The sequence below is a fragment of the Aristolochia californica genome, unplaced genomic scaffold (assembly GCF_029961685.1).
Source record: "Aristolochia californica isolate CCGP_79_NKW_82.1479 unplaced genomic scaffold, dmAriCali1.0.hap1 SCAF_4, whole genome shotgun sequence".
Taxonomy (NCBI): domain Eukaryota; kingdom Viridiplantae; phylum Streptophyta; class Magnoliopsida; order Piperales; family Aristolochiaceae; genus Aristolochia; species Aristolochia californica.
This window is the reverse complement of record NW_027182103.1, coordinates 19,170,643-19,190,334: the sequence shown is the minus strand read 5'-3', so window position 1 is coordinate 19,190,334 and position 19,692 is coordinate 19,170,643.

Below are 19,692 nucleotides of genomic sequence, written 5' to 3'. Positions count from 1 at the left end.
CTCGCCTCCCCCTTTTCCCGACAATTTTTGAACCTAATATATAAAATCTAAAAAGAGTTTACAATCTCTAAAAATTACCGACACTTTTTGGAATTATCTCTCTCTATATTTGTACATTGTGCATTTCTATTTTAGATGTACACTTTTTTCTTAAATCAAAGCTTGAGTTTTCACTTTCCCTTCATCTCGTAAACAAAAAAAAAGATAAAAGGCAAATAGATCACAAAAAAATGAAAAATTTAGATTTTATGCATGGAAAGAATTTAAAGCATTAAAAAAATGTAATAAAAGAAAATTTATTCACACACCACAAATGAACACAAAATTTTTGTTATCAGAGTTTGGGAAATTCGACAAGTTCATCCCTAATAGCTAAGAATTTTATAAGAATGAGATTTTTCTACACATGTTTTAAAAAATGGATATGCATTCTTGGAACATGTTCAAGATACAAATGATCTATGAATCCAAACCTTTTAAAGAAAATAACATTAGATTCTCATGTGAACATCGGGTATCATATTTACCCGAGTCAAACTAGCCATTATTTTGCCCATTTACAAAAAGCTGACCTAACGATCAAAGATGATTGTAAAGTGATTTATTATGCATAACGGGCTATATTTTTGTCAGGAATGACTTATAGATAGGGAGTCAACACACAAATAAAAATCCCCTGCCTCTTCCTTTTCACAACGATTGCAGAACCTGATATATAAAAACTAAAAAGAGTTTATAGTTCCAAAAAATTATAGACACTTTTTGGAATTATCTCTCTCTACATTTGTGCATTGTGCATTTCCATTTTAGACGTATACATTTTTCATAAATCAAAGCTTGATTTTTCACTTTCCCTTCATTTCGTAAACAAAAAAAGAGATCAAAAGGTAAATAGATCACAACAAAATGAAAATTTTAGAGTTTATGTATGGAAAGAATTTAAAGAAATAAAGAAAATTAAGAAAAGAAAATTTATTCACACACCACAAATGAACACAAAAGCTTTGTTATCCAAGTTTGGGAAATTCCACTAGTTCAACCCTAATAGCTCAGAATTTTATAAGAAAGACATTTTTCTTCATATATTTTAAAAAATGGATGTGCATGCTTGAAACATGTTAAAGATACAAATGACCTGTGGATCCAAACCTTTTATAGAGAATAACATTAAATTCTCATGTGAACGTGCGGTGGGATATTTACCTAAGTCAAACAAGCTATTATTTTGCCCAATTACGAAAAGTTGACATAAAGATCATTGATTATTGTAAAGTGATTTATGATGCTTAACTGGCTATATTTTTGTAAGAAATGACTTATGGATTGGGAGTCAACACTCAGTTTAAAATCCCCCACCTCCCCCTTTTTCAGACAATTGCAGAACCTGGTATATAAAAACTAAAAAGAGTTTAGTAATCCTAAAAATTCCAGACACTTTTTGGAATTATCTCTCTCTACATTTGTATACAATGCATTTCCATTTTTGATATATTCTTTTTTCTTTAATCAAAACTTCAGTTTTCACTTTCCCTTCATCTCGTAAAGAAAAAAAGAGATAAAAGGCAAATAGATCACAACAAAATGAAAAATTGAGAGTTTATGTATGGAAAGAATTTAAAGCAATAAAAAAATGGAAGTAAAGAAAATTTATTCACACACCACAAATGAACAAAAAAGTTTTGTTATCCAAGTTTGGGAAATTTCACAAGTTCAACCCTAATAGCTCGGAATTTTATAAGAAAGAGATTTTTCTACACATGTTTTAAAAAATGGATATGCATGCTTGAAACATGTTAAAGATGCAAATGACCTATGGATCCAAACCTTTTAAAGAGAATAACATTAAATTCTCAAGTGAACGTGCGATGGCATATTGAGTCAAACAAGCCATTATTTTGCCCATTTAAAAAAAGCTAACCTAACGATCATTGATGATTGTAAAGTGATTTATCATGCGTAATGAGATATTTTTTGTAAGGAATGACTTATGGATTGGGTGTCAACATTCAGTTAAAAATACCTCGTCTCCCCCTTTTCCCGTCGATTGCAGAACTTGATATATAAAAACTAAAAAGAGTTTACAATCCCTAAAAGTTACAAACACTTTTTGGAATTATCTCTCTCTACATTTGTGCATTGTGTATTTCCATTTTAGATGTATACTTTTTTCTTAAATCACAACTTGAGTTTTCACTTTCCCTTCCTCTTGTAGAAAAAAAAAAGAGATAAAAGGCAAATTGATAACAACAAAATGAAAATTTTAGAGTTTATGTATGAAAAGAATTTAAAGAAATAAACAAATATAAGTAAATAAAATTTATTCTCATACCAAAAATGAACAAAAAAGTTTTTTATCAGAGTTTGGGAAATTTCACTAGTTCAACCCTAATAGCACGGAATTTTATCAGAAAGAGATTTTTCAACTAATATTTTTAAAAAAGGATATGCATGCTGGAAACATGATAAAGATTCAAATGACCAAGGGATCCAAATTTTTAAAGAGAATAACAATAAATTCTCAAGTGAACGTGCAGTGGGATATTTATCCGAGTCAAACAAGCCATTATTTTGCCCATTTACAAAAAGCTGGCCTAACGATCATAGATCATTGTAAAGTGATTTATTATGCGTAACGGGCTATATTTTTGTAAGGAATGACTTATGGAATGGGAGTCAATACTCAGTTAAAAATCCCCCGCCTCCCCTTTCCCGATGATTGCAGAACCTGATATATAAAAACTAAAAAGAGTTTCCAATCCATAAAAATTACAGACACTTATTGGAATTATCTCTCTCTACTTTTGTGCAGTGTGCATTTCCATTTTAGATGTATACTTTTCTCTTAAATAAAACTTTGTGTTTAAACTTTCCCTTCATCTCATAAACAAAAAAAGAGATGAAGTCCAATAGAACACAACAAAATGAAACTTTTTGAGTTTATATAAGGAAAAAATTTAAAGCAATAAACAAATGTAAGTAAATAAAATTTATTCATACACCACAAATGAACACAAAACTTTTATTATCCAAGTTTGGGAAATTCCATTAGTTCAACCCTAATAGCTCAGAATTTAAAAAAAAAAGAGATTTTTCTACACATTTTTTAAAAATGGATGTGCATGCTTGAAACTTATTAAAGATGCAAATGACCTATGGATCCAAACCTTTTAAAGATAATAACATGAAATTCTCAAGTCAACGTTCGGTGGGATATTTACCCGAGTCAAACTAGCCACTATTTTGCCAGTTAACAAAAAGTTGACCTAACGATCATAGATGATTGTAAAGTGATTTATCGTGTGTAACGAGCTATATTTTTTTAAGGAATGACTTATGGATTGGGAGTCAACACTAAGTTAAAAATCCCCCGCCTCCCTTTTCCTAACGATTGCAGAACCTGATATATAAAAACTAAAAACAATTTACAATCCCTAAAAATTACAAACAGATTTTGGAATTATCTCTCTTTACATTTGTGCGTTGTGCATTTCCATTTTAGATGTATATTTTTTTTCTTAAATCAAAACTTGAGTTTCACTTTCCCTTCATCTCGTAAACAAAAAAAGAGATAATAGGCAAATAGATCACATCAACAAAATGAAAATTTTAGATTTTATGTATGGAGATAATTTAAAGCAATAAACACATGTGAGCAAAGTAAATTTATTCACACACCACAAATGAACAATAAAGTTTTGTTATCCAAGTTTAGGAATTTCCACTTGTTCAACCCTAATCATTCGGAATTTTATAAGAAAGAGATTTTTCTAGAATTTTTTTTAAAAATGGATATGCATATTTGAAACATGTTAAAGATGCAAATGATCTATATATCCAAAAATTTTAAAGAGAATAACTTTAAATTCTCAAGTGAACGTGCGGTGGGATAGTTACCCGAATCAAACAAGCCATTATTTTGCCCTTTTACAAAAAGTGGACCTAATGATCATAGATGATTGTTAAGTGATTTATCAAGCGTAACGGGATTTATTTTTTTAAGGAAAGACTTATGGATTGGGAGTCAACACTCAGTTAAAAATACCCCGCCTCCCCCGTTTCTCGACGATTGCAGAACCTAATATATAAAAACTAAAAAGATATTACTATCCATAAAAATTATAGACACATTTATGAATTATATCTCTCTACATTTTTGCATTGTGCATGTAATTTTTAGATGTATACTTTTTTCTTAAATCAAAGCTTGAGTTTCCACTTTCACTTCGTCTCGTAAAAAAAAAAAAGAGATAAAAGGCAAATAGATCACAACAAAATGAAATTTTAGAGTTTATGATGGCAAGAATTTAAAGGAATAAATAAATGTAAGTAAATAAAATTTATTCACACACCACAAATGAACACAAAAGTTTTGTTATCCAAGTTTGGGAAATTCTACTTGTTCAACCCAAATAACTCGGAATTTTATAAGAAAAAGATTTTTCTACACATGTTTTAAAAATTGGATATGCATGCTTGAAACATGTTAAAGATGCAAATGACCAATGGATCCAAACCTTTTAAAGAGAATAACATTAAATTCTTAAGTGAACGTGTGGTGGGATATTTACCCAAGACAAACAACCCATTATTTTTCCCATTTACAAAAAGTTGACCTATCGATCATAGATGATTGTAAAGTGATTTATTATATGTAACGGGCTATATTTTTGTAAAGAATGGCTTATGGATTGGGAGTCAACACTCAAATAAAAATCCCCGCCTCCCCCTTTATCTGACGAATGCACAACCTAATATATAAAAATTAAAAAGAGTTTACAATCTGTAAAAATTTCAAACACTTTTAGGAATTATCTCTCTCTACATTTGTGCATTGTACATTTCTATACTTTTTTCTTAAATAAAAGTTTGTGTTTTAACTTTCCCTTCATCTTGTAAACGAAAAAAGAGATAAAAGTCCAATAGAACACAACAAAATGAAACTTTTTGAGTTTATGTAAGGAAATAATTTAAAGCAATAAACAAATGTAATTAAATAAAATTTATTCACACACCACAAATGAACACAAAAGTATTGTTATCCAAGCTTGGGAAATTCCATTAGTTCAACCCTAATAGCTCGGAATTTTATAAGAAAGAGATTTTTCTACACATGTTTTAAAAAATGGATGTGCATGTTTGAAACTTATTAAAGATGCAAATGACCTATGGATCCAAACCTTTTAAAGAGAATAACATTAAATTCTCAAGTGAACGTGCGGTGGGATATTTACCCGAGTCAAAAGAGCTACTATTTTGCTCATTTACAAAAAGTAGACCTAACGATCAAAGATGATTGTAAAGTGATTTATCATGTGTAACAGGCTATATTTTTTTAAGGAATGACTTATGGATTGAGAGTCAACACTAAGTTAAAAATCCCAGCCTCCCCCTTTTCTTGACGATTGCAGAACCTGATATATATAAACTAAAAAGAGTTTACAATCCCAAAAAATTGCAAACACATTTTGGAATTATCTCTCTTTAAATTTGAGCATTGTGCATATCCATTTTAGATGTATTCTTTTTTCTTAAATGAAAACTTGAGTTTTCACTTTCCCTTCATCTCGTAAAAAAAAAAGAGATAAAAGGCAAATAGATCACATCAAAATGAAAATTTTAGAGTTTATGTATGGAAAGAATTTAAAGCAATAAACCAATGTAAATAAAGAAAATTTATTCACACAATAAAAATCAACACAGTAGTTTTGTTATCCAAGTTTGGGAAATTCCACTAGTTCAACTGTAATAGCTCGGAATTTTATAAGAAAAAGATTTTTCAACACATGTTTTAAAAAATGGATACGCATGCTTGAAACATGTTAAAGATGAAAACAACCTATGGATCAGAACCTTTTAAAGAGAAAAACATTAAATTCGCAAGTGAACGTGCGGTGGGATATTTACCAGAGTTAAACAAGCCATTATTTTGCCCATTTACAAAAAGTTGACCTAACGATCATTTATGATTGTAAAGTGATTAATCATGTGTAATGGGCTATATTTTTATTAGGAATGACTTATCTATTTGGAGTCAACACCCAGTTAAAAATCCCCCGCATCCCCTTTTTCCCGACATTTGCAAAACCTGATATATAAAAACTAAAAAGAGTTTACAAGCCATAAAAACTACAAAAAAAAAATTGAATTATCTCTCTCTACATTTGTGCATTGTGCATTTCAATTTTAGATGAATTCTTTTTTCTTAAATCAAAACTTGAGTTTTCACTTTCACTTCATCTCGTAGACAAAAAAAGAGATAAAAGGCAAATAAATCACAAAAAAAATAAAAATTTTAGAGTTTATGTATGGAAATAATTTAAAGTAATAAAATAATTTAAATAAAGAAAATTTATTCACACACCACAAATGAACACAAAAGTTTTTGTTATTCCAGTTTCGGAAATTCCACTAGTTTAACCTTAATAAAACGGAATTTTATAAGAAAGAAATTTTTCTAATTTTTTTTAAAAAAATGGATATGCATGCTTGAAACATGTTAAAGATGCAAATGACCTATGGAAAAAAAATTTAAAGATAATAACATTAAATTCACATGTGAACGTGCGGTGGGATATTTTCCTGAGTCAAACAAGCCATTATTTTCTTTATTTACGAAAAGCTGACCTAAGGATTATAGATGATTGTAAAGTGATTTATCATGCGTAGGAGGCTATATTTTTGTAAGGAATGACTTATGGATTGGAAGTCAACACTCAGTTAAAAAACCGCCGCCTCCCCCTTTTCCTGATGATTGTCGAACCTGATATATAAAAACAAGAAAGAGTTTACAATCCCAAAAAATTACAAAGAGTTTTTTGAATTATTTCTCTCTACATTTTTTCATTGTGCATTTCCAATTTAGATGAATACTTTCTTCTGAAATCAAAACTTGAGTTTTCACTTTCCCTTCATCTCGTAGACAACAAATGAGTTAAAATGCAAATAGATCACAACAAAATGAAAATTTAAGAGTTTATGTATGGAAATAATTTAAAGCAATAAACAAATGTAAGTAAAGAAAATTTATTCACACACCACAAATGAACACAAAAGTTTTGTTATCCAAGTTTGGGAAATTCCACAAGTATAACCCTTTTAGCTCGAAATTTTATAAGAAAGAGATTTTTCTACAAATTTTTAAAAAAATGGATATGCATGCTTAAAACATGTTAAAGATGCAAACGGCCAATGGATCCAACATTTTTAAAGAGAATAACATTAAATTCTCAAGTCAACGTGCGGTGGGATATTTACCCGAGTAAAACAAACCATTATTTTGCCCTTTTACAAAAAGCTGACCTAATGATCGTAGATGATTGTGAAGTAATTTATCATGCATAAAGGGATATATTTTTGTAAGGAATGACTTATGGATTGGGAATCAGCACTCAGTTAAAAATCCCCCGCCTCCCCCTTTTCCCGACGATTGCAGAACCTACTATATAAAAACTAAAAAGAATCTACAATCCATAAAAATTACAGAGACATTTTGGAATTATGTCTCTCTACATTTGTGCATTGTGTATTTCCATTTTAGATGTATACTCTTTTATTAAATCAAAACTTGATTTTACACTTTCCCTTCCTCTCGTAAACAAAAAAAGAGATAAAAGGCAAATAGATCACAACAAAATGAAAATTTTAGAGTTTATGAATGGAAATAATTTAAAGAAATAAACAAATGTAAGTAAAGAAAATTTATTCAAACATCACAAACGAACACAAAAGTTTTGTTATCCAAGTTTGGGAAATTCCACTAGTTCATCCCTAATAGCTCGGAATTTTATAAGAAAGAGATTTTTCCAGACAAGTTTTGAAAAATGGATATGCATTCTTTGAAACATGTTAAAGATGCAAATTAGCTATGGATCCAAACCTTTTACAGAGAATAACATTAAATTCTCTAGTGAACGTGAGGTGGGATATTTACGCGAGTCAAACCAACCATTATTTTACCCATTTAAAAAAGCTGACCTAACGATCGTAGGTGATTGTAAAGTGATTTATCATGCCTGACGGGCTATATATTTATATGGAATGACTTATGAATTGGGAGTCAACACTTAGTTAAAAATCCCCCACGTCCCCCTTTTCCTGAAGATTGCAGAACCTGATATATAAAAACTAAATAGAATTTATAATCCCTAAAAATCACATAAACTTTTTGGAATTATCTCCTCTACATTTCTGCATTGTGTATTTCCATTTTGGATGTATTCTTTTTAATTAAATCAAAACTAGAGTTTTCACTTTCCCTTCATCTCGTAAAAAAAAAAAGAGATAAAAGGCAAATAGATCATAACAAAATGAAAATTTTAGATTTTAAGTTTAGAAAGAATTTAAAGCAATCAACAAATGTAAGTAAATAAAATTTTTTCACACACCACAAATGAACACAAAGTTTTTGTTATCCAAGTTTTGGAAATTCCATTAGCTCAATCCTAATAGCTCGGAAATTTATAAGAAAGAGATTTTTCTTCACATGTTTTAAAAAATGGATATGCATGTTTGAAACATGTTAAAGATGCAAATTACCAATGGATCCAAACCTATTAAAGAGAATAACATTAAATTCTCAAGTGAACGTGCAGTGGGATATTTACCCAAGTCAAATTAGCCATTATTTTGCCAATTTACAAAAAGCTGACCTAACGGTCATAGATGATTGTTTAGTGATTTTTGATGCGTAACAGACTATATTTTTGTAAGGAATGACTTGTGGATAGGGAGTCAACACTCAATTTAAAATACCCCGCCTCCTTATTTTTCAGACGATTGCAGAACCAGATATATAAAAACTAAAAAGAGTTTAATTTTTTTTAAAAATACAGATACTTTTGGAAATTATCTTTCTCTACATTTGTGCAATATTCATTTCCATTTTAGATGTATACTTTTTTCTTAAATCAAAACTTGAGTTTTCACTTTCCCTTCATCTCTTAGACAAAAAAAAAAGAGATAAAAGGCAAATAGATCACAACATAAAGAAAATTTTAGAGTTTATTTATGGAAAAAATTTAAAGAAATAAACAAATTTAATTAATGAAAATTTATTCACACAAGAGAAAAGAACAAGCAAGTTTTGTTATCCAAGTTTTGGAAATTCCACTAGTTCAACCCTAATAGCTTGGAATTTTATAAGAAAAAGATTTTTCTACACATGTTTTAATAAATAGATATGCATGCTTGAAACTTGTTAAAGATGAAAATGACCTATGGAACCAAAAATTTTAAAGAGAATAAATTTAAATTCTCAAGTGAACATGCGGTGGGATATTTACCCGAGTCAAACATACATTATTTTGCCCATTTACAAAAAACTGACCTAACGATCATTGATGATTGTAAAGTGATTTATCATGTGTAACGGCCAATATTTTTTGTAATAAATGACTTATGGATTGGGAGTCAACACTCAGTTAAAAATCCCACGCCTCCCTCTTTTCCCGACGATTGCAGAACTTGATATATAAAGACTAAAAAGAGTTTACAATCCCTAAAAATTAAAGAAACTTTTTGGAATTATCTCTCTCTCAATATTTGTGCATTGTGCATTTCCATTTTTGATGGATATTTTTTTCTTAAATCAAAACTTGAGTTTTTAGTTTCCCTTCTTCTCCTAAACCAAAAATAGAGATAAAACGAAAACATATAACAAAAAAAAAATAGAGTTTATGAATGGAAAGAATTTAAAAAAAACTTAAGTAATGAAAATTTATTCACACACCACAACTGAACACAAAGTTTTTGTTTTCCAAGTTTTGGAAATTCCATTAGTTACCCCCTAATAGCTTAGAATTTTATCAGAAAGAGATTTCTCTACACATGTTTTAAAAAATGGATATGCATGGATATGCATGCTTAAAACATGTTAAAGATGCAAATTACCAATGGATCCAAACCTTTTAAAGAGAATAACATTAAATTCTCATGTGAACGTGCGGTGGGATATTTACCGAAGTCAAACAAGCCATTATTTTGACCAATTACAAGAAACTGACCTAACGATCATAGATGATTGTAAAGTGATTTATCATACGTAATGGGCTATAATTTTTTAAGGAATGACTTATGGATTGGGAGTCAAAACTCAGTTAAAAATCTCCCACCTCCCCCTTTTCCCGATGTATGCAGAAACTGATATAAAAAAACTAAGAAGAGTTTACAATCCCTTAAAATTACAAACCCTTTTTGGAATTATCTCTCTCTACATTTGTCCATTGTGAATTTCCATTTTATATTTATACTTTTTTCTTAAATCAAAACTTGAGTTTTCACTTTCCCTTCATCTTGTAAACAAAAAAAAGAGATAAAAGGCATATAGATCACAACAAAATGAAAATTTTAGAGTTAATGTATGGCAAGAATTTAAAGCAATAGACAAGTATAGAAAAAATTTTAACACGCCACAAATGAACAAAAAAGTTTTGTTATCCAAGTTTTGGAAATTCCACTAGTTCAACCCTAATAGCTCAGAATTTTATAAGAAAGAGATTTTCCTACAAATTTTTTAAAAAATGGATATGCATGCTTGAAACATGTTAAAGATGCAAATGGCCTATGGATCAATTTTTTTTTAAAGAGAGTCAATTTAAATTCACAAGTGATCATGTTGTGGGATATTTACCCAAGTCAAAACATGCCATTATTTTGCCAATTAACAAAAAGCCGATCTAACGATCATTGAGGATTGTAAGTGATTTATCATGTGTAATGGGCTATATTTTTGTAAGGATCAGGAGTCAACACTCAGTTAAAAATCCCACACCTCCCCCTTTTCCCGACGATTGCAGAACCTGATATATAAAAACTAAAAAAAGTTCACAATCCATAAAATTATAGACACTTTAGGAATTATCTTTCTCTAAATTTGTGCATTGAACATTTCCATTTTACATGTATGCTTTTATCGTAAATCAAAACTTGAGTTTTCACTTTCCCTTCGTGTCATAAACAAAGAAAGAGATAAAAGGCAAAAAGATCACAACAAAATGAAAATTTTAGATTTTATGTATGGTCAGAATTTACAGCAATAAACAAATGTAAGTGAAGAAAATTTATTCACACACCACAAATGAACACAAAATTTTTCTTTTCCAAGTTTGGGAAATTCCACTAGTTCAACCCTAGTTGCTCAGAATTTTATAAGAAAGAGATTTTTCTACACATGTTTAAAAAATGGATATGCATGCTTGAAACACGTTAAAGATTCAAATGACCTACGGATCCAAACCGTTTAAAGCGAATAACATTAAATTCTCAAGTGAACGTGCGGTGGGATATTTACCATTGTCAAACAAGCCATTATTTTGCCCTTTTACAAAACACTGACTTAACGATTGTAGATGATTGTAATGTTATTTATCATGCGTAACGGGCTATAATTTTTTAAGGAATGAATTATGGATTGGTAGTCAACACTTAAGTTAAAAATCCCCTGCCTCCTCCTTTTCTCGACGATTGCAAAACCAGATATATAAAAAACTAAAAATTGTTTAAAATCCCTAAAAATTTTAGAGAATTTTTGAAATTATCTCTCTCAAAATTTGTGCATTGTGCTTTTCCAATTTAGATGTACACTTTTTTCTTAAATAAAAACTTGAGTTTTCGCTTTCCCTTCATCTCGTAGACAAAAAAAGAGATAAAAGGCAAATAGATCACAACAAAATGAAAATTTTAGTGTTTATGTATGGTAAGAATTTAAAGCAGTAAACAAATGCTAGTAACGAAAACTTATTCACACACCACAAATCAACACAAAAGTTTTGTTATTCAAGTTTGGGAAATTCCACTAGTTTAACCCTCATTCCGGAATTTTATAAGAAAGAGATTTTTCTACACATGTTTTAAAAAATTGATATGCATGCTTGAAACATGTTAAAGATGGAAATGACCTATGGATCCGAACCTTTTAAAGAGAATAACATTAAATTCTCAAGTGAATGTGCGATGGAATATTTACACGTGTCCAACAAACCATTATTTTGCCTATTTAAAAAAAGCTGACTTAACGATCATAGATGATTGTAAAGTGATTTATCATGCATAACGGGGTATATTTTTGTAAGGAATGACTTATGGATTGGGAGTCAACACTCAAATAAAAATCATCCGCCTCCCCCTTTTCTCGACGATTGCTGAACCTGATATATAAAAAACTAAATAGAGTTTACAATCCCTAAAAATTACAGAGATTTTTTGAAATTATCTCTCTTCATTTGTGCATTGTGCTTTTCCATTTTAGATGTATACTTTTTTCTTAAATAAAAACTTGAGTTTTCATTTTTCCTTCATCTCGTAGACAAAAAAAGAGATAAAAGGTAAATAGATCACATTAAAATGAAAATTTTAGAGTTTATATATGGAAATAATTTAAAGCAATAAACAAATGTAAGTAAAGAAAATTTTTACACACACCACAAATGAACACAAAAGTTCTGTTATTGAAGTTTGGGAAATTCCACAAGTTCAACCCGAATAGCTCAAAATTTTATAAGAAAGAGATTTTTCTACATACGTTTTAAAAAATGGATATGCATGTTTGAAACATGTTAAACATGCAAATGAGCTTTGGATCAAAAAATTTTAAAGCGAATAACTTCAAATTCTCAAGTGAACGTGCGATGGGATATTTGCTCGAGTCAAACAAGCCATTATTTTGCCCATTTACAAAAAGCTCAGCTAACGATCATAGATGATTGTAAACTGATTTATCATGTGTAATGGGTTATATTGTTGCAAGGAATGACTTATGGATTGGGAGTAGACACACAGTTAAAACTCCCCTACCTCCCCCTTTTCCCAACGATTTCAGAACCTGATATATAAAAACTAAAAATACTTTACAATCCATTAAAATTAAAGAAACTTTTTGGAATTATCTCACTCTACATTTTTGCATTTTGCATTTCCATTTTAGATGTATACTTTTTTCTTAAATCAAAACTTGAGTTTTCACTTTCCCTACGTCTCGTAAAACAAAAAAAAAGATATTAGGCAAATTGATCACAACAAAATGAAAAATTTAGAGATTATATATGGTAAGAATTTAAAGTAATAAAAAAATATAAGTAAAGAAAATTTATTCACACACCACAAATGAACACAAAAGTTTTGTTATATAAGTTTGGGAAATTCCACTAGTTCAAACCTAATAGCTCAGAATTTTATAAGAAAGAGACTTTTTTACACATGTTTCAAAAAATGGATATGCATGCTTGAAACATGTTAAATATGCAAATGACCTATGGATCCCAACCTTTTAAAGATAATAACATTAGATTTTCAAGTGAACGTGCGGAAGAATATTTACCCGAGTCAAACAAGCAATTATTTTTTCCATTTACAAAAATTGACCTAACGATCATATATGATTGTAAAGTGATTTATTATGCATAAAAGGTTATATTTTTTTAAGGAATGACTTATGGATTGCGAGTCAACACTCAGTTAAAAATCCCCTGCCTCCCCCTTTTCCCGACGATTGCAGAACCTAATATATAAAAACTAAAAAAAGTTTACAATCCCTAAAACTTATACACACTTTTTGTAATTATCTCTCTCTACATTTTTGCATTGTGCATTTCAATTTTGGCTGTATACATTTTTCTTAAATCAAAACTTGAGTTTTCACTTTCCCTTCATCTCGTAAACAAAAAAAAGAGATAAAAGGCAAATAGATCAGAACAAAATGAAAATTTTAGAGTTTATGTATGGAAAGAATTTAAAGCAATAAATAAATTTAAGTAAATAAAATTTATTCACACACGACAAATGAAGAAAAAAATTTTGTTCTCGAAATTTGGGAAATTCCACTAGTTCAACCCTAATAGCTCGGAATTTTATAAGAAAGAGATTTTTCTAGAGATGTTTTAAAAAATGGATATATATGCTTGAAACATGTTAAAGATGCAAATAACCTATGGATCAAATTTTTTTAAAGCAAATAACTTTAAATTATCATGTGAACGTGCGGTGGGATATTTACCCGTGTCATACAAGACATTATTTTGCCCATTTACAAAAAGCTGACCTAATGATCATAGATGATTGTAAACTAATTTATCATGCGTAACGGGCTATATTTTTGTAAGGAATGACTTATGGATTGGGAGTCAACACTCCGTTAAAAATCTCCCGCCTCCCCCTTTTCCTGAGATTGCAGAACCTGATATATAAAAACTAAAAAGAGTTTACAATCTATTACAATTGTGGACACTTCTTGGAAATATCTCTCACTACACTTGTGCATTGTGCACTTCCATTTTAGATATATACTTTTTTATTAAATCAAAACTTGTGTTTTCACTTTCCCATTGTTTCATAAACAAAAAACAGAGATTAAAGGCAAATAGATCACAAAAAAAATAAAATTTTAGAGATTATGTATGGTGAGAATTTAAAACAATAAACAAAGGTAAGTAAGGAAAATTTATTCACACACCACAAATGAACACAAAAGTTTTGTTATTTAAGTTTTGGAAAATCCACTAGTTCAACCCTAATAGCTCGGAATTTTATAAGAAAGAAATTTTTCTACACATGTTTTAAGAAATGGATATACATGCTTGAAACATGTTAAAAATGCAAATGACCTATGGATCCATACCTTTCAAAGAGAATAACATTAAATTCTCAAGTGAACGTGCGGTGGGATATTTACCTGAGTCAAACAAGCCATTATTTTGCCCATTTACAAAAAGCTGACCTAACGATCATAGATGATTGTAAAGTGGTTTATCATGCGTAAGGGGCTATATTTTTGTAAGGAATGACTTATGGATTGGGAGACAACACTCATTTAAAAATCCCCTGTCTCCCCCTTTTTTTGACGATTGCAGAACTTGATATCTAAGAATTAAAAAGAGTTTAAAATCCCTAAAAATTACAGACACTTTTTGGAATTATCTCTCTCTACATTTTTGCATTGTGCATTTCCATTTTAGATGTATTTTTCTTAAATCAAAGCTTGAGTTATCACTTTCCCTTCGTCTCATAAACAAAAAAAGAGATAAAAGGGAAAAAGATCACAATAAAATGAAAATTTTAGAGTTCATATATGGAAAGAATTTAAAGCAATAAACAAATGTAAGTAAAGAAAATTTATTCACATACCACAAATAAACACAAAAGTTTTGTTATCCAAGTTTGGAAAATTCCACTTGTTCAACCCTAATAGCACGGAATTTTATAAGAAAGATATTTTTCTACACTTGTTTTAAAAAATGGATATGCATGCTTGGAACATGTTAAAAATGCAAATGACCTATGGATCCAAAAAATTTATAGAGAATAACATTTAATTCTCTGGTGAATGTGCGGTGGGATATTTACCCGACTCAAACAAGCCATTATGTTGCCCAGTTACAAAAAGCTGACCTAACGATCATAGATGATTTTAAAGTTATTTTTCATGCGTAACGGGCTATATTTTTGTTAGGAATGACTTAAGGATTGGGAGTCAACACTCAAATAAAAATCCCCCGCCTCCCCCTTTTTCTCGACAATAGCAAAACCTTATATATAAAAATCAAAAGGAGTTTACAATCCCTAAAAATTACAGACACTTTTTGGAATTATCTCTCTCCAAATTTTTGCAGTGTGCATTTCCATTTTAGTAGTAAACTTTTTTCTTAAATCAAGGCATGAGTTTTCACTTTCCCTTCATCTCGTAAACAAAAATAGAGATAAAAGGCAAATAGATCACAAAAAAATGAAAATATTAGAGTTTATGTATGGAAAGAATTTAAAGCAATAAACAAATGTAAGTAAAGAAAATTTATTCACTCACCATAAATGGACACTAAAGTTTTGTTATCCAAGTTTGGGAAATTCCACTAGTTCAACCCTAATTGCTCAGAATTTTATAAGAAAGAGATTTTTCTACACATGTTTTAAAAAGTGGATATGCATGCTTGAAACATGTTAAATATGCGAATGACCTATGGATCCAAAAACTTTAATAAGAATAACATTAAATTCTCAAGTGAATGTGTGCTGGGATATTTACCCGATTCAAACAATCCATTATTGTGCGCATTTAAAAAAAAGCAGACCTAACGATCATACATGATTGTAAAGTGATTTATCATGCGTAACAGGCTATATTTTTTAAAGGAATGATTTATGGATTGGGAGTCAACACTCAGTTAAAATTCCCCCGCCTCCCCCTTTTCCTTAAGATTGCAAAAACTTATATATAAAAACTAAAAAGAGTTTACAATATCTAAAAATTACAGACACTTTTTGGAATTATCTCTCTCTACATTTGTGCATTGTGCATTTCCATTTTAGAAGTATACTTTTTTCTTAAATCAAATTTTGAGTTTTCACTTTCCCTTTATGTCGTAAAAAAAAAGAGATAAAAGGAAAATAGATCACAACAAAATGAAAATTTTTTAGTTTATGCATGGAAAGAATTTAAAGCAATAATCAAATGTAAATAAAAAAAATTTATTCACACACCAAAGATGAACACAAGTTTTTTTGTCATAGTTTGGTAAATTCCACAAGTTCAACCCTTATTGCTCGGAATTTTATAAGAAAGACATTTTTCTACACATGTTTTAAAAAATGGATATGCAGGCTTGAAACATGTCATAGATGATTTTAAAGTGATTTATCATGCGTAATGGGCTATATTTTTTGTTAGGAATGGCTTATGGATTGGGAGTCAACTTTGAGTTAAAAATTCCCCGCCTCCCCCTTTTCTCGACGATTGCAGAACCTGATATAATAAAACTATAACGAGTTTACAATCCCTAAAAATTACAGACACTTTCTAGATGTATACTTTTTTCTAAAATCTAAGCTTGAGTTTTCACTTTCCCTTCATCTCGTAAACAAAAAATAAGATAACAGGCAAATACATCACAACAAAAAGAAAATTTTAGAGTTTATTTATGGAAAGAACTTATAGCAATAAACAAATGTAATTAAAGAAAATTTATTCACACAGTACAAATGAACAAAAAAGTTTTGTTATCCAAGTTTGGGAAATTCCACTAGTTCAACCCTAATAGCTCAGAATTTTATAAGAAAGAGATTTTTCTATACATGTTTTAAAAAATGGATATACATGCTTGAAACATGTTAAAGCTGCAATTGACCTATGGATCCAAAATTTTTAAAGAGAATAACTTTAAATTCTCAACTGAACGTGCCGTGGATATTTACCCGTGTCAAACAAGCCATTATTTTGCCCATTTACAAAAAGCTTACCTAATGATCATTGATGATTGTAAAGTGATTTATCATGCGTAATGGACTATATTTTTTGCAAGGATTGACTTATGGATTGGGAGCAACACTGAGTTAAAAATCCCATGTCTCCCCCTTTTCTTGATGATTGCAGAACCTCATATATAAAAACTAAAAAGAGTTTACAATCCCTAAAAATTACAGACACTTTTAGGAATTATCTCTCTCTACATTTGTACATAGTGTTTTTCCAATTTAGATGTATACCTTTTTCTTGAATCAAAGCTTGACTTTTCACTTTCCCTTTATCTCGTAAACAAAAAAAGAGATAAAAGGCAAATAGAACACAACAAAAAGAAAATTTTAGTGTTTATGTATGGAAAGAATTTAAAGCAATAAACAAATGTAAGTAAAGAAAATTTATTCACACACCAGAAATTAACACAAAAGCTTTGTTCTCCAAGTTTGGGAAAATCAACTTGTTCAACCCTTATAGCTCGGAATTTTATAAGAAAGAGATTTTTCTACTCATCTTTTAAAAAATGGATATGGATGTTTGAAACATGTTAAAGATGCAAATAACCTATGGCTCCAAATATTTTAAAGAGAATAACATTAAATTCTCAAGTGAACATGTGGTGGGATATTTACCTGAGTCAAACAAGCCATTATTTTGCCCATTTACCAAAAGTTGACCTAACGATCATAGATGATTGTAAAGTTATTTTTCATGCGTAATGGGCTATATTGTTTTAAGGAATTAATGTTGGAATGGGAGTCAACACTCAGTTAAAAATCCCCCACCTCCCCCTTTTCTCGACGATTGCTGAACCTAATATATAAAAACTAAAAAGAGTTTACAATCCGTAAAAATTGCACAGACTTTTTGGAATTATCTCTCTTTACATTTTTGCTTTATGCATTTACATTTTAGATGTATACTTTTTTCTTAAATTAAAACTAGAGTTTTCGCTTTCCCTTTATCACTTAAGCAAAAAAATACACAAAAGGCAAATAGATCACAACAAAATGAAAATTTTAAAGTTTATGAATGGAAGCAATTTAAAGCAATAAAAAAATGTAACTAAAGAAAATTTATTCACACACCACAAATGAACACAAAATTTTTGTTATCCAATTTTGGGATATTCCACTTGTTTAACCCTAATAGCTCAGAATTTTTAAGAAAGAGATTTTTCTACGCATGTTTCAAAAAATGGATATGCATGCTTGAAACATGTTAAAGTTGCAAATGACCAATGGATCCAAACCTTTTAAAGAGAATAACATTAAATTCTCATGTGAACGTGTGGTAGGATATTTACCCAAGTCAAACAAGCCAATATTTTGCCCATTTACAAAAAGTTGACCTTACAATCATAGATAATTGTAAAGTGATCAATCATGCGTAACGGGCTATATTTTTGTAACGAATAAATTATGGATTGGGAGTCAACACTCAGTTAAAAATCCCTCGCCTCCCCCTTTTCCCGACGATTGCCAAACCTGATATATAAAAACTAAAAAGAGTTTACAATCCCTAAAAATAGCAGACACTTTTTGGAATTATCTCTCTCTACATTTGTACATTGTGCATTTAAATTTTAGTTTAATACTTTTTTCTTAAATAAAAACTAGAGTTTTCACTTTCCCTTCATCTCATAAAAAAAAAAAGAGATAAACGACAAATAGACCACTAGAAAATGAAAATTTTAGAGTTTAGGTATGGAAAGAATTTAATGCAACAAACAACTGTAAGTAAAGAAAATTTATTCACACACCACAAATGAACAATAAATTTTTGTTATCCAAGTTTGGTAAATTCCACAATTTCAACCCTAATAACTCAGAATTTTATAAGAAAGAGATTTTTCTACACATGTTTAAAAAATGGATATGCATGCTTGGAACATGTTAAAGATGCAAATGACCTATGGATCCAAAGGTTTTAAAGAGAATAACATAAAATTCTCAAGTGAATGTGTGGTGGGATATTTACCTGAGTCAAACAAGCCATTATTTTGTCCATTTACAAAAAGCTTGCATAACGATCATAGATGATTGTAAAGTGATTTATCATGCCTAATGGGCTATATTTTTGTAAGGAATGTCTTATGGGTTGGGAGTCACACTCAATTAAAAATCCCCTGCCTCCCCCTTTTTCCCACGATTGCAGAACCTGATATATAAAAACTAAAAAGAGTTTACAATCCCTAAAATTTACAGACACTTTTAGGAATTATCTCTCCCTACATTTGTGCATTGAGCAATTCCATCTTAGATGTATACTTTTTTCTTAAATCAAAGCTTGAGTTTTCACTTTCCCTTCATCTTGTAAATTAAAAAAGAGATAAAAGGCAAATAGATCACAACAAAATAAAATTTTTAGAGTTTATGTATGGAAATAATTTAAAGCAATAAACAAATGTAAGTAAATAAAATTTATTTACACACCACAAATGAACACAAAAGTTTTGCCATCCATGTTTGGGC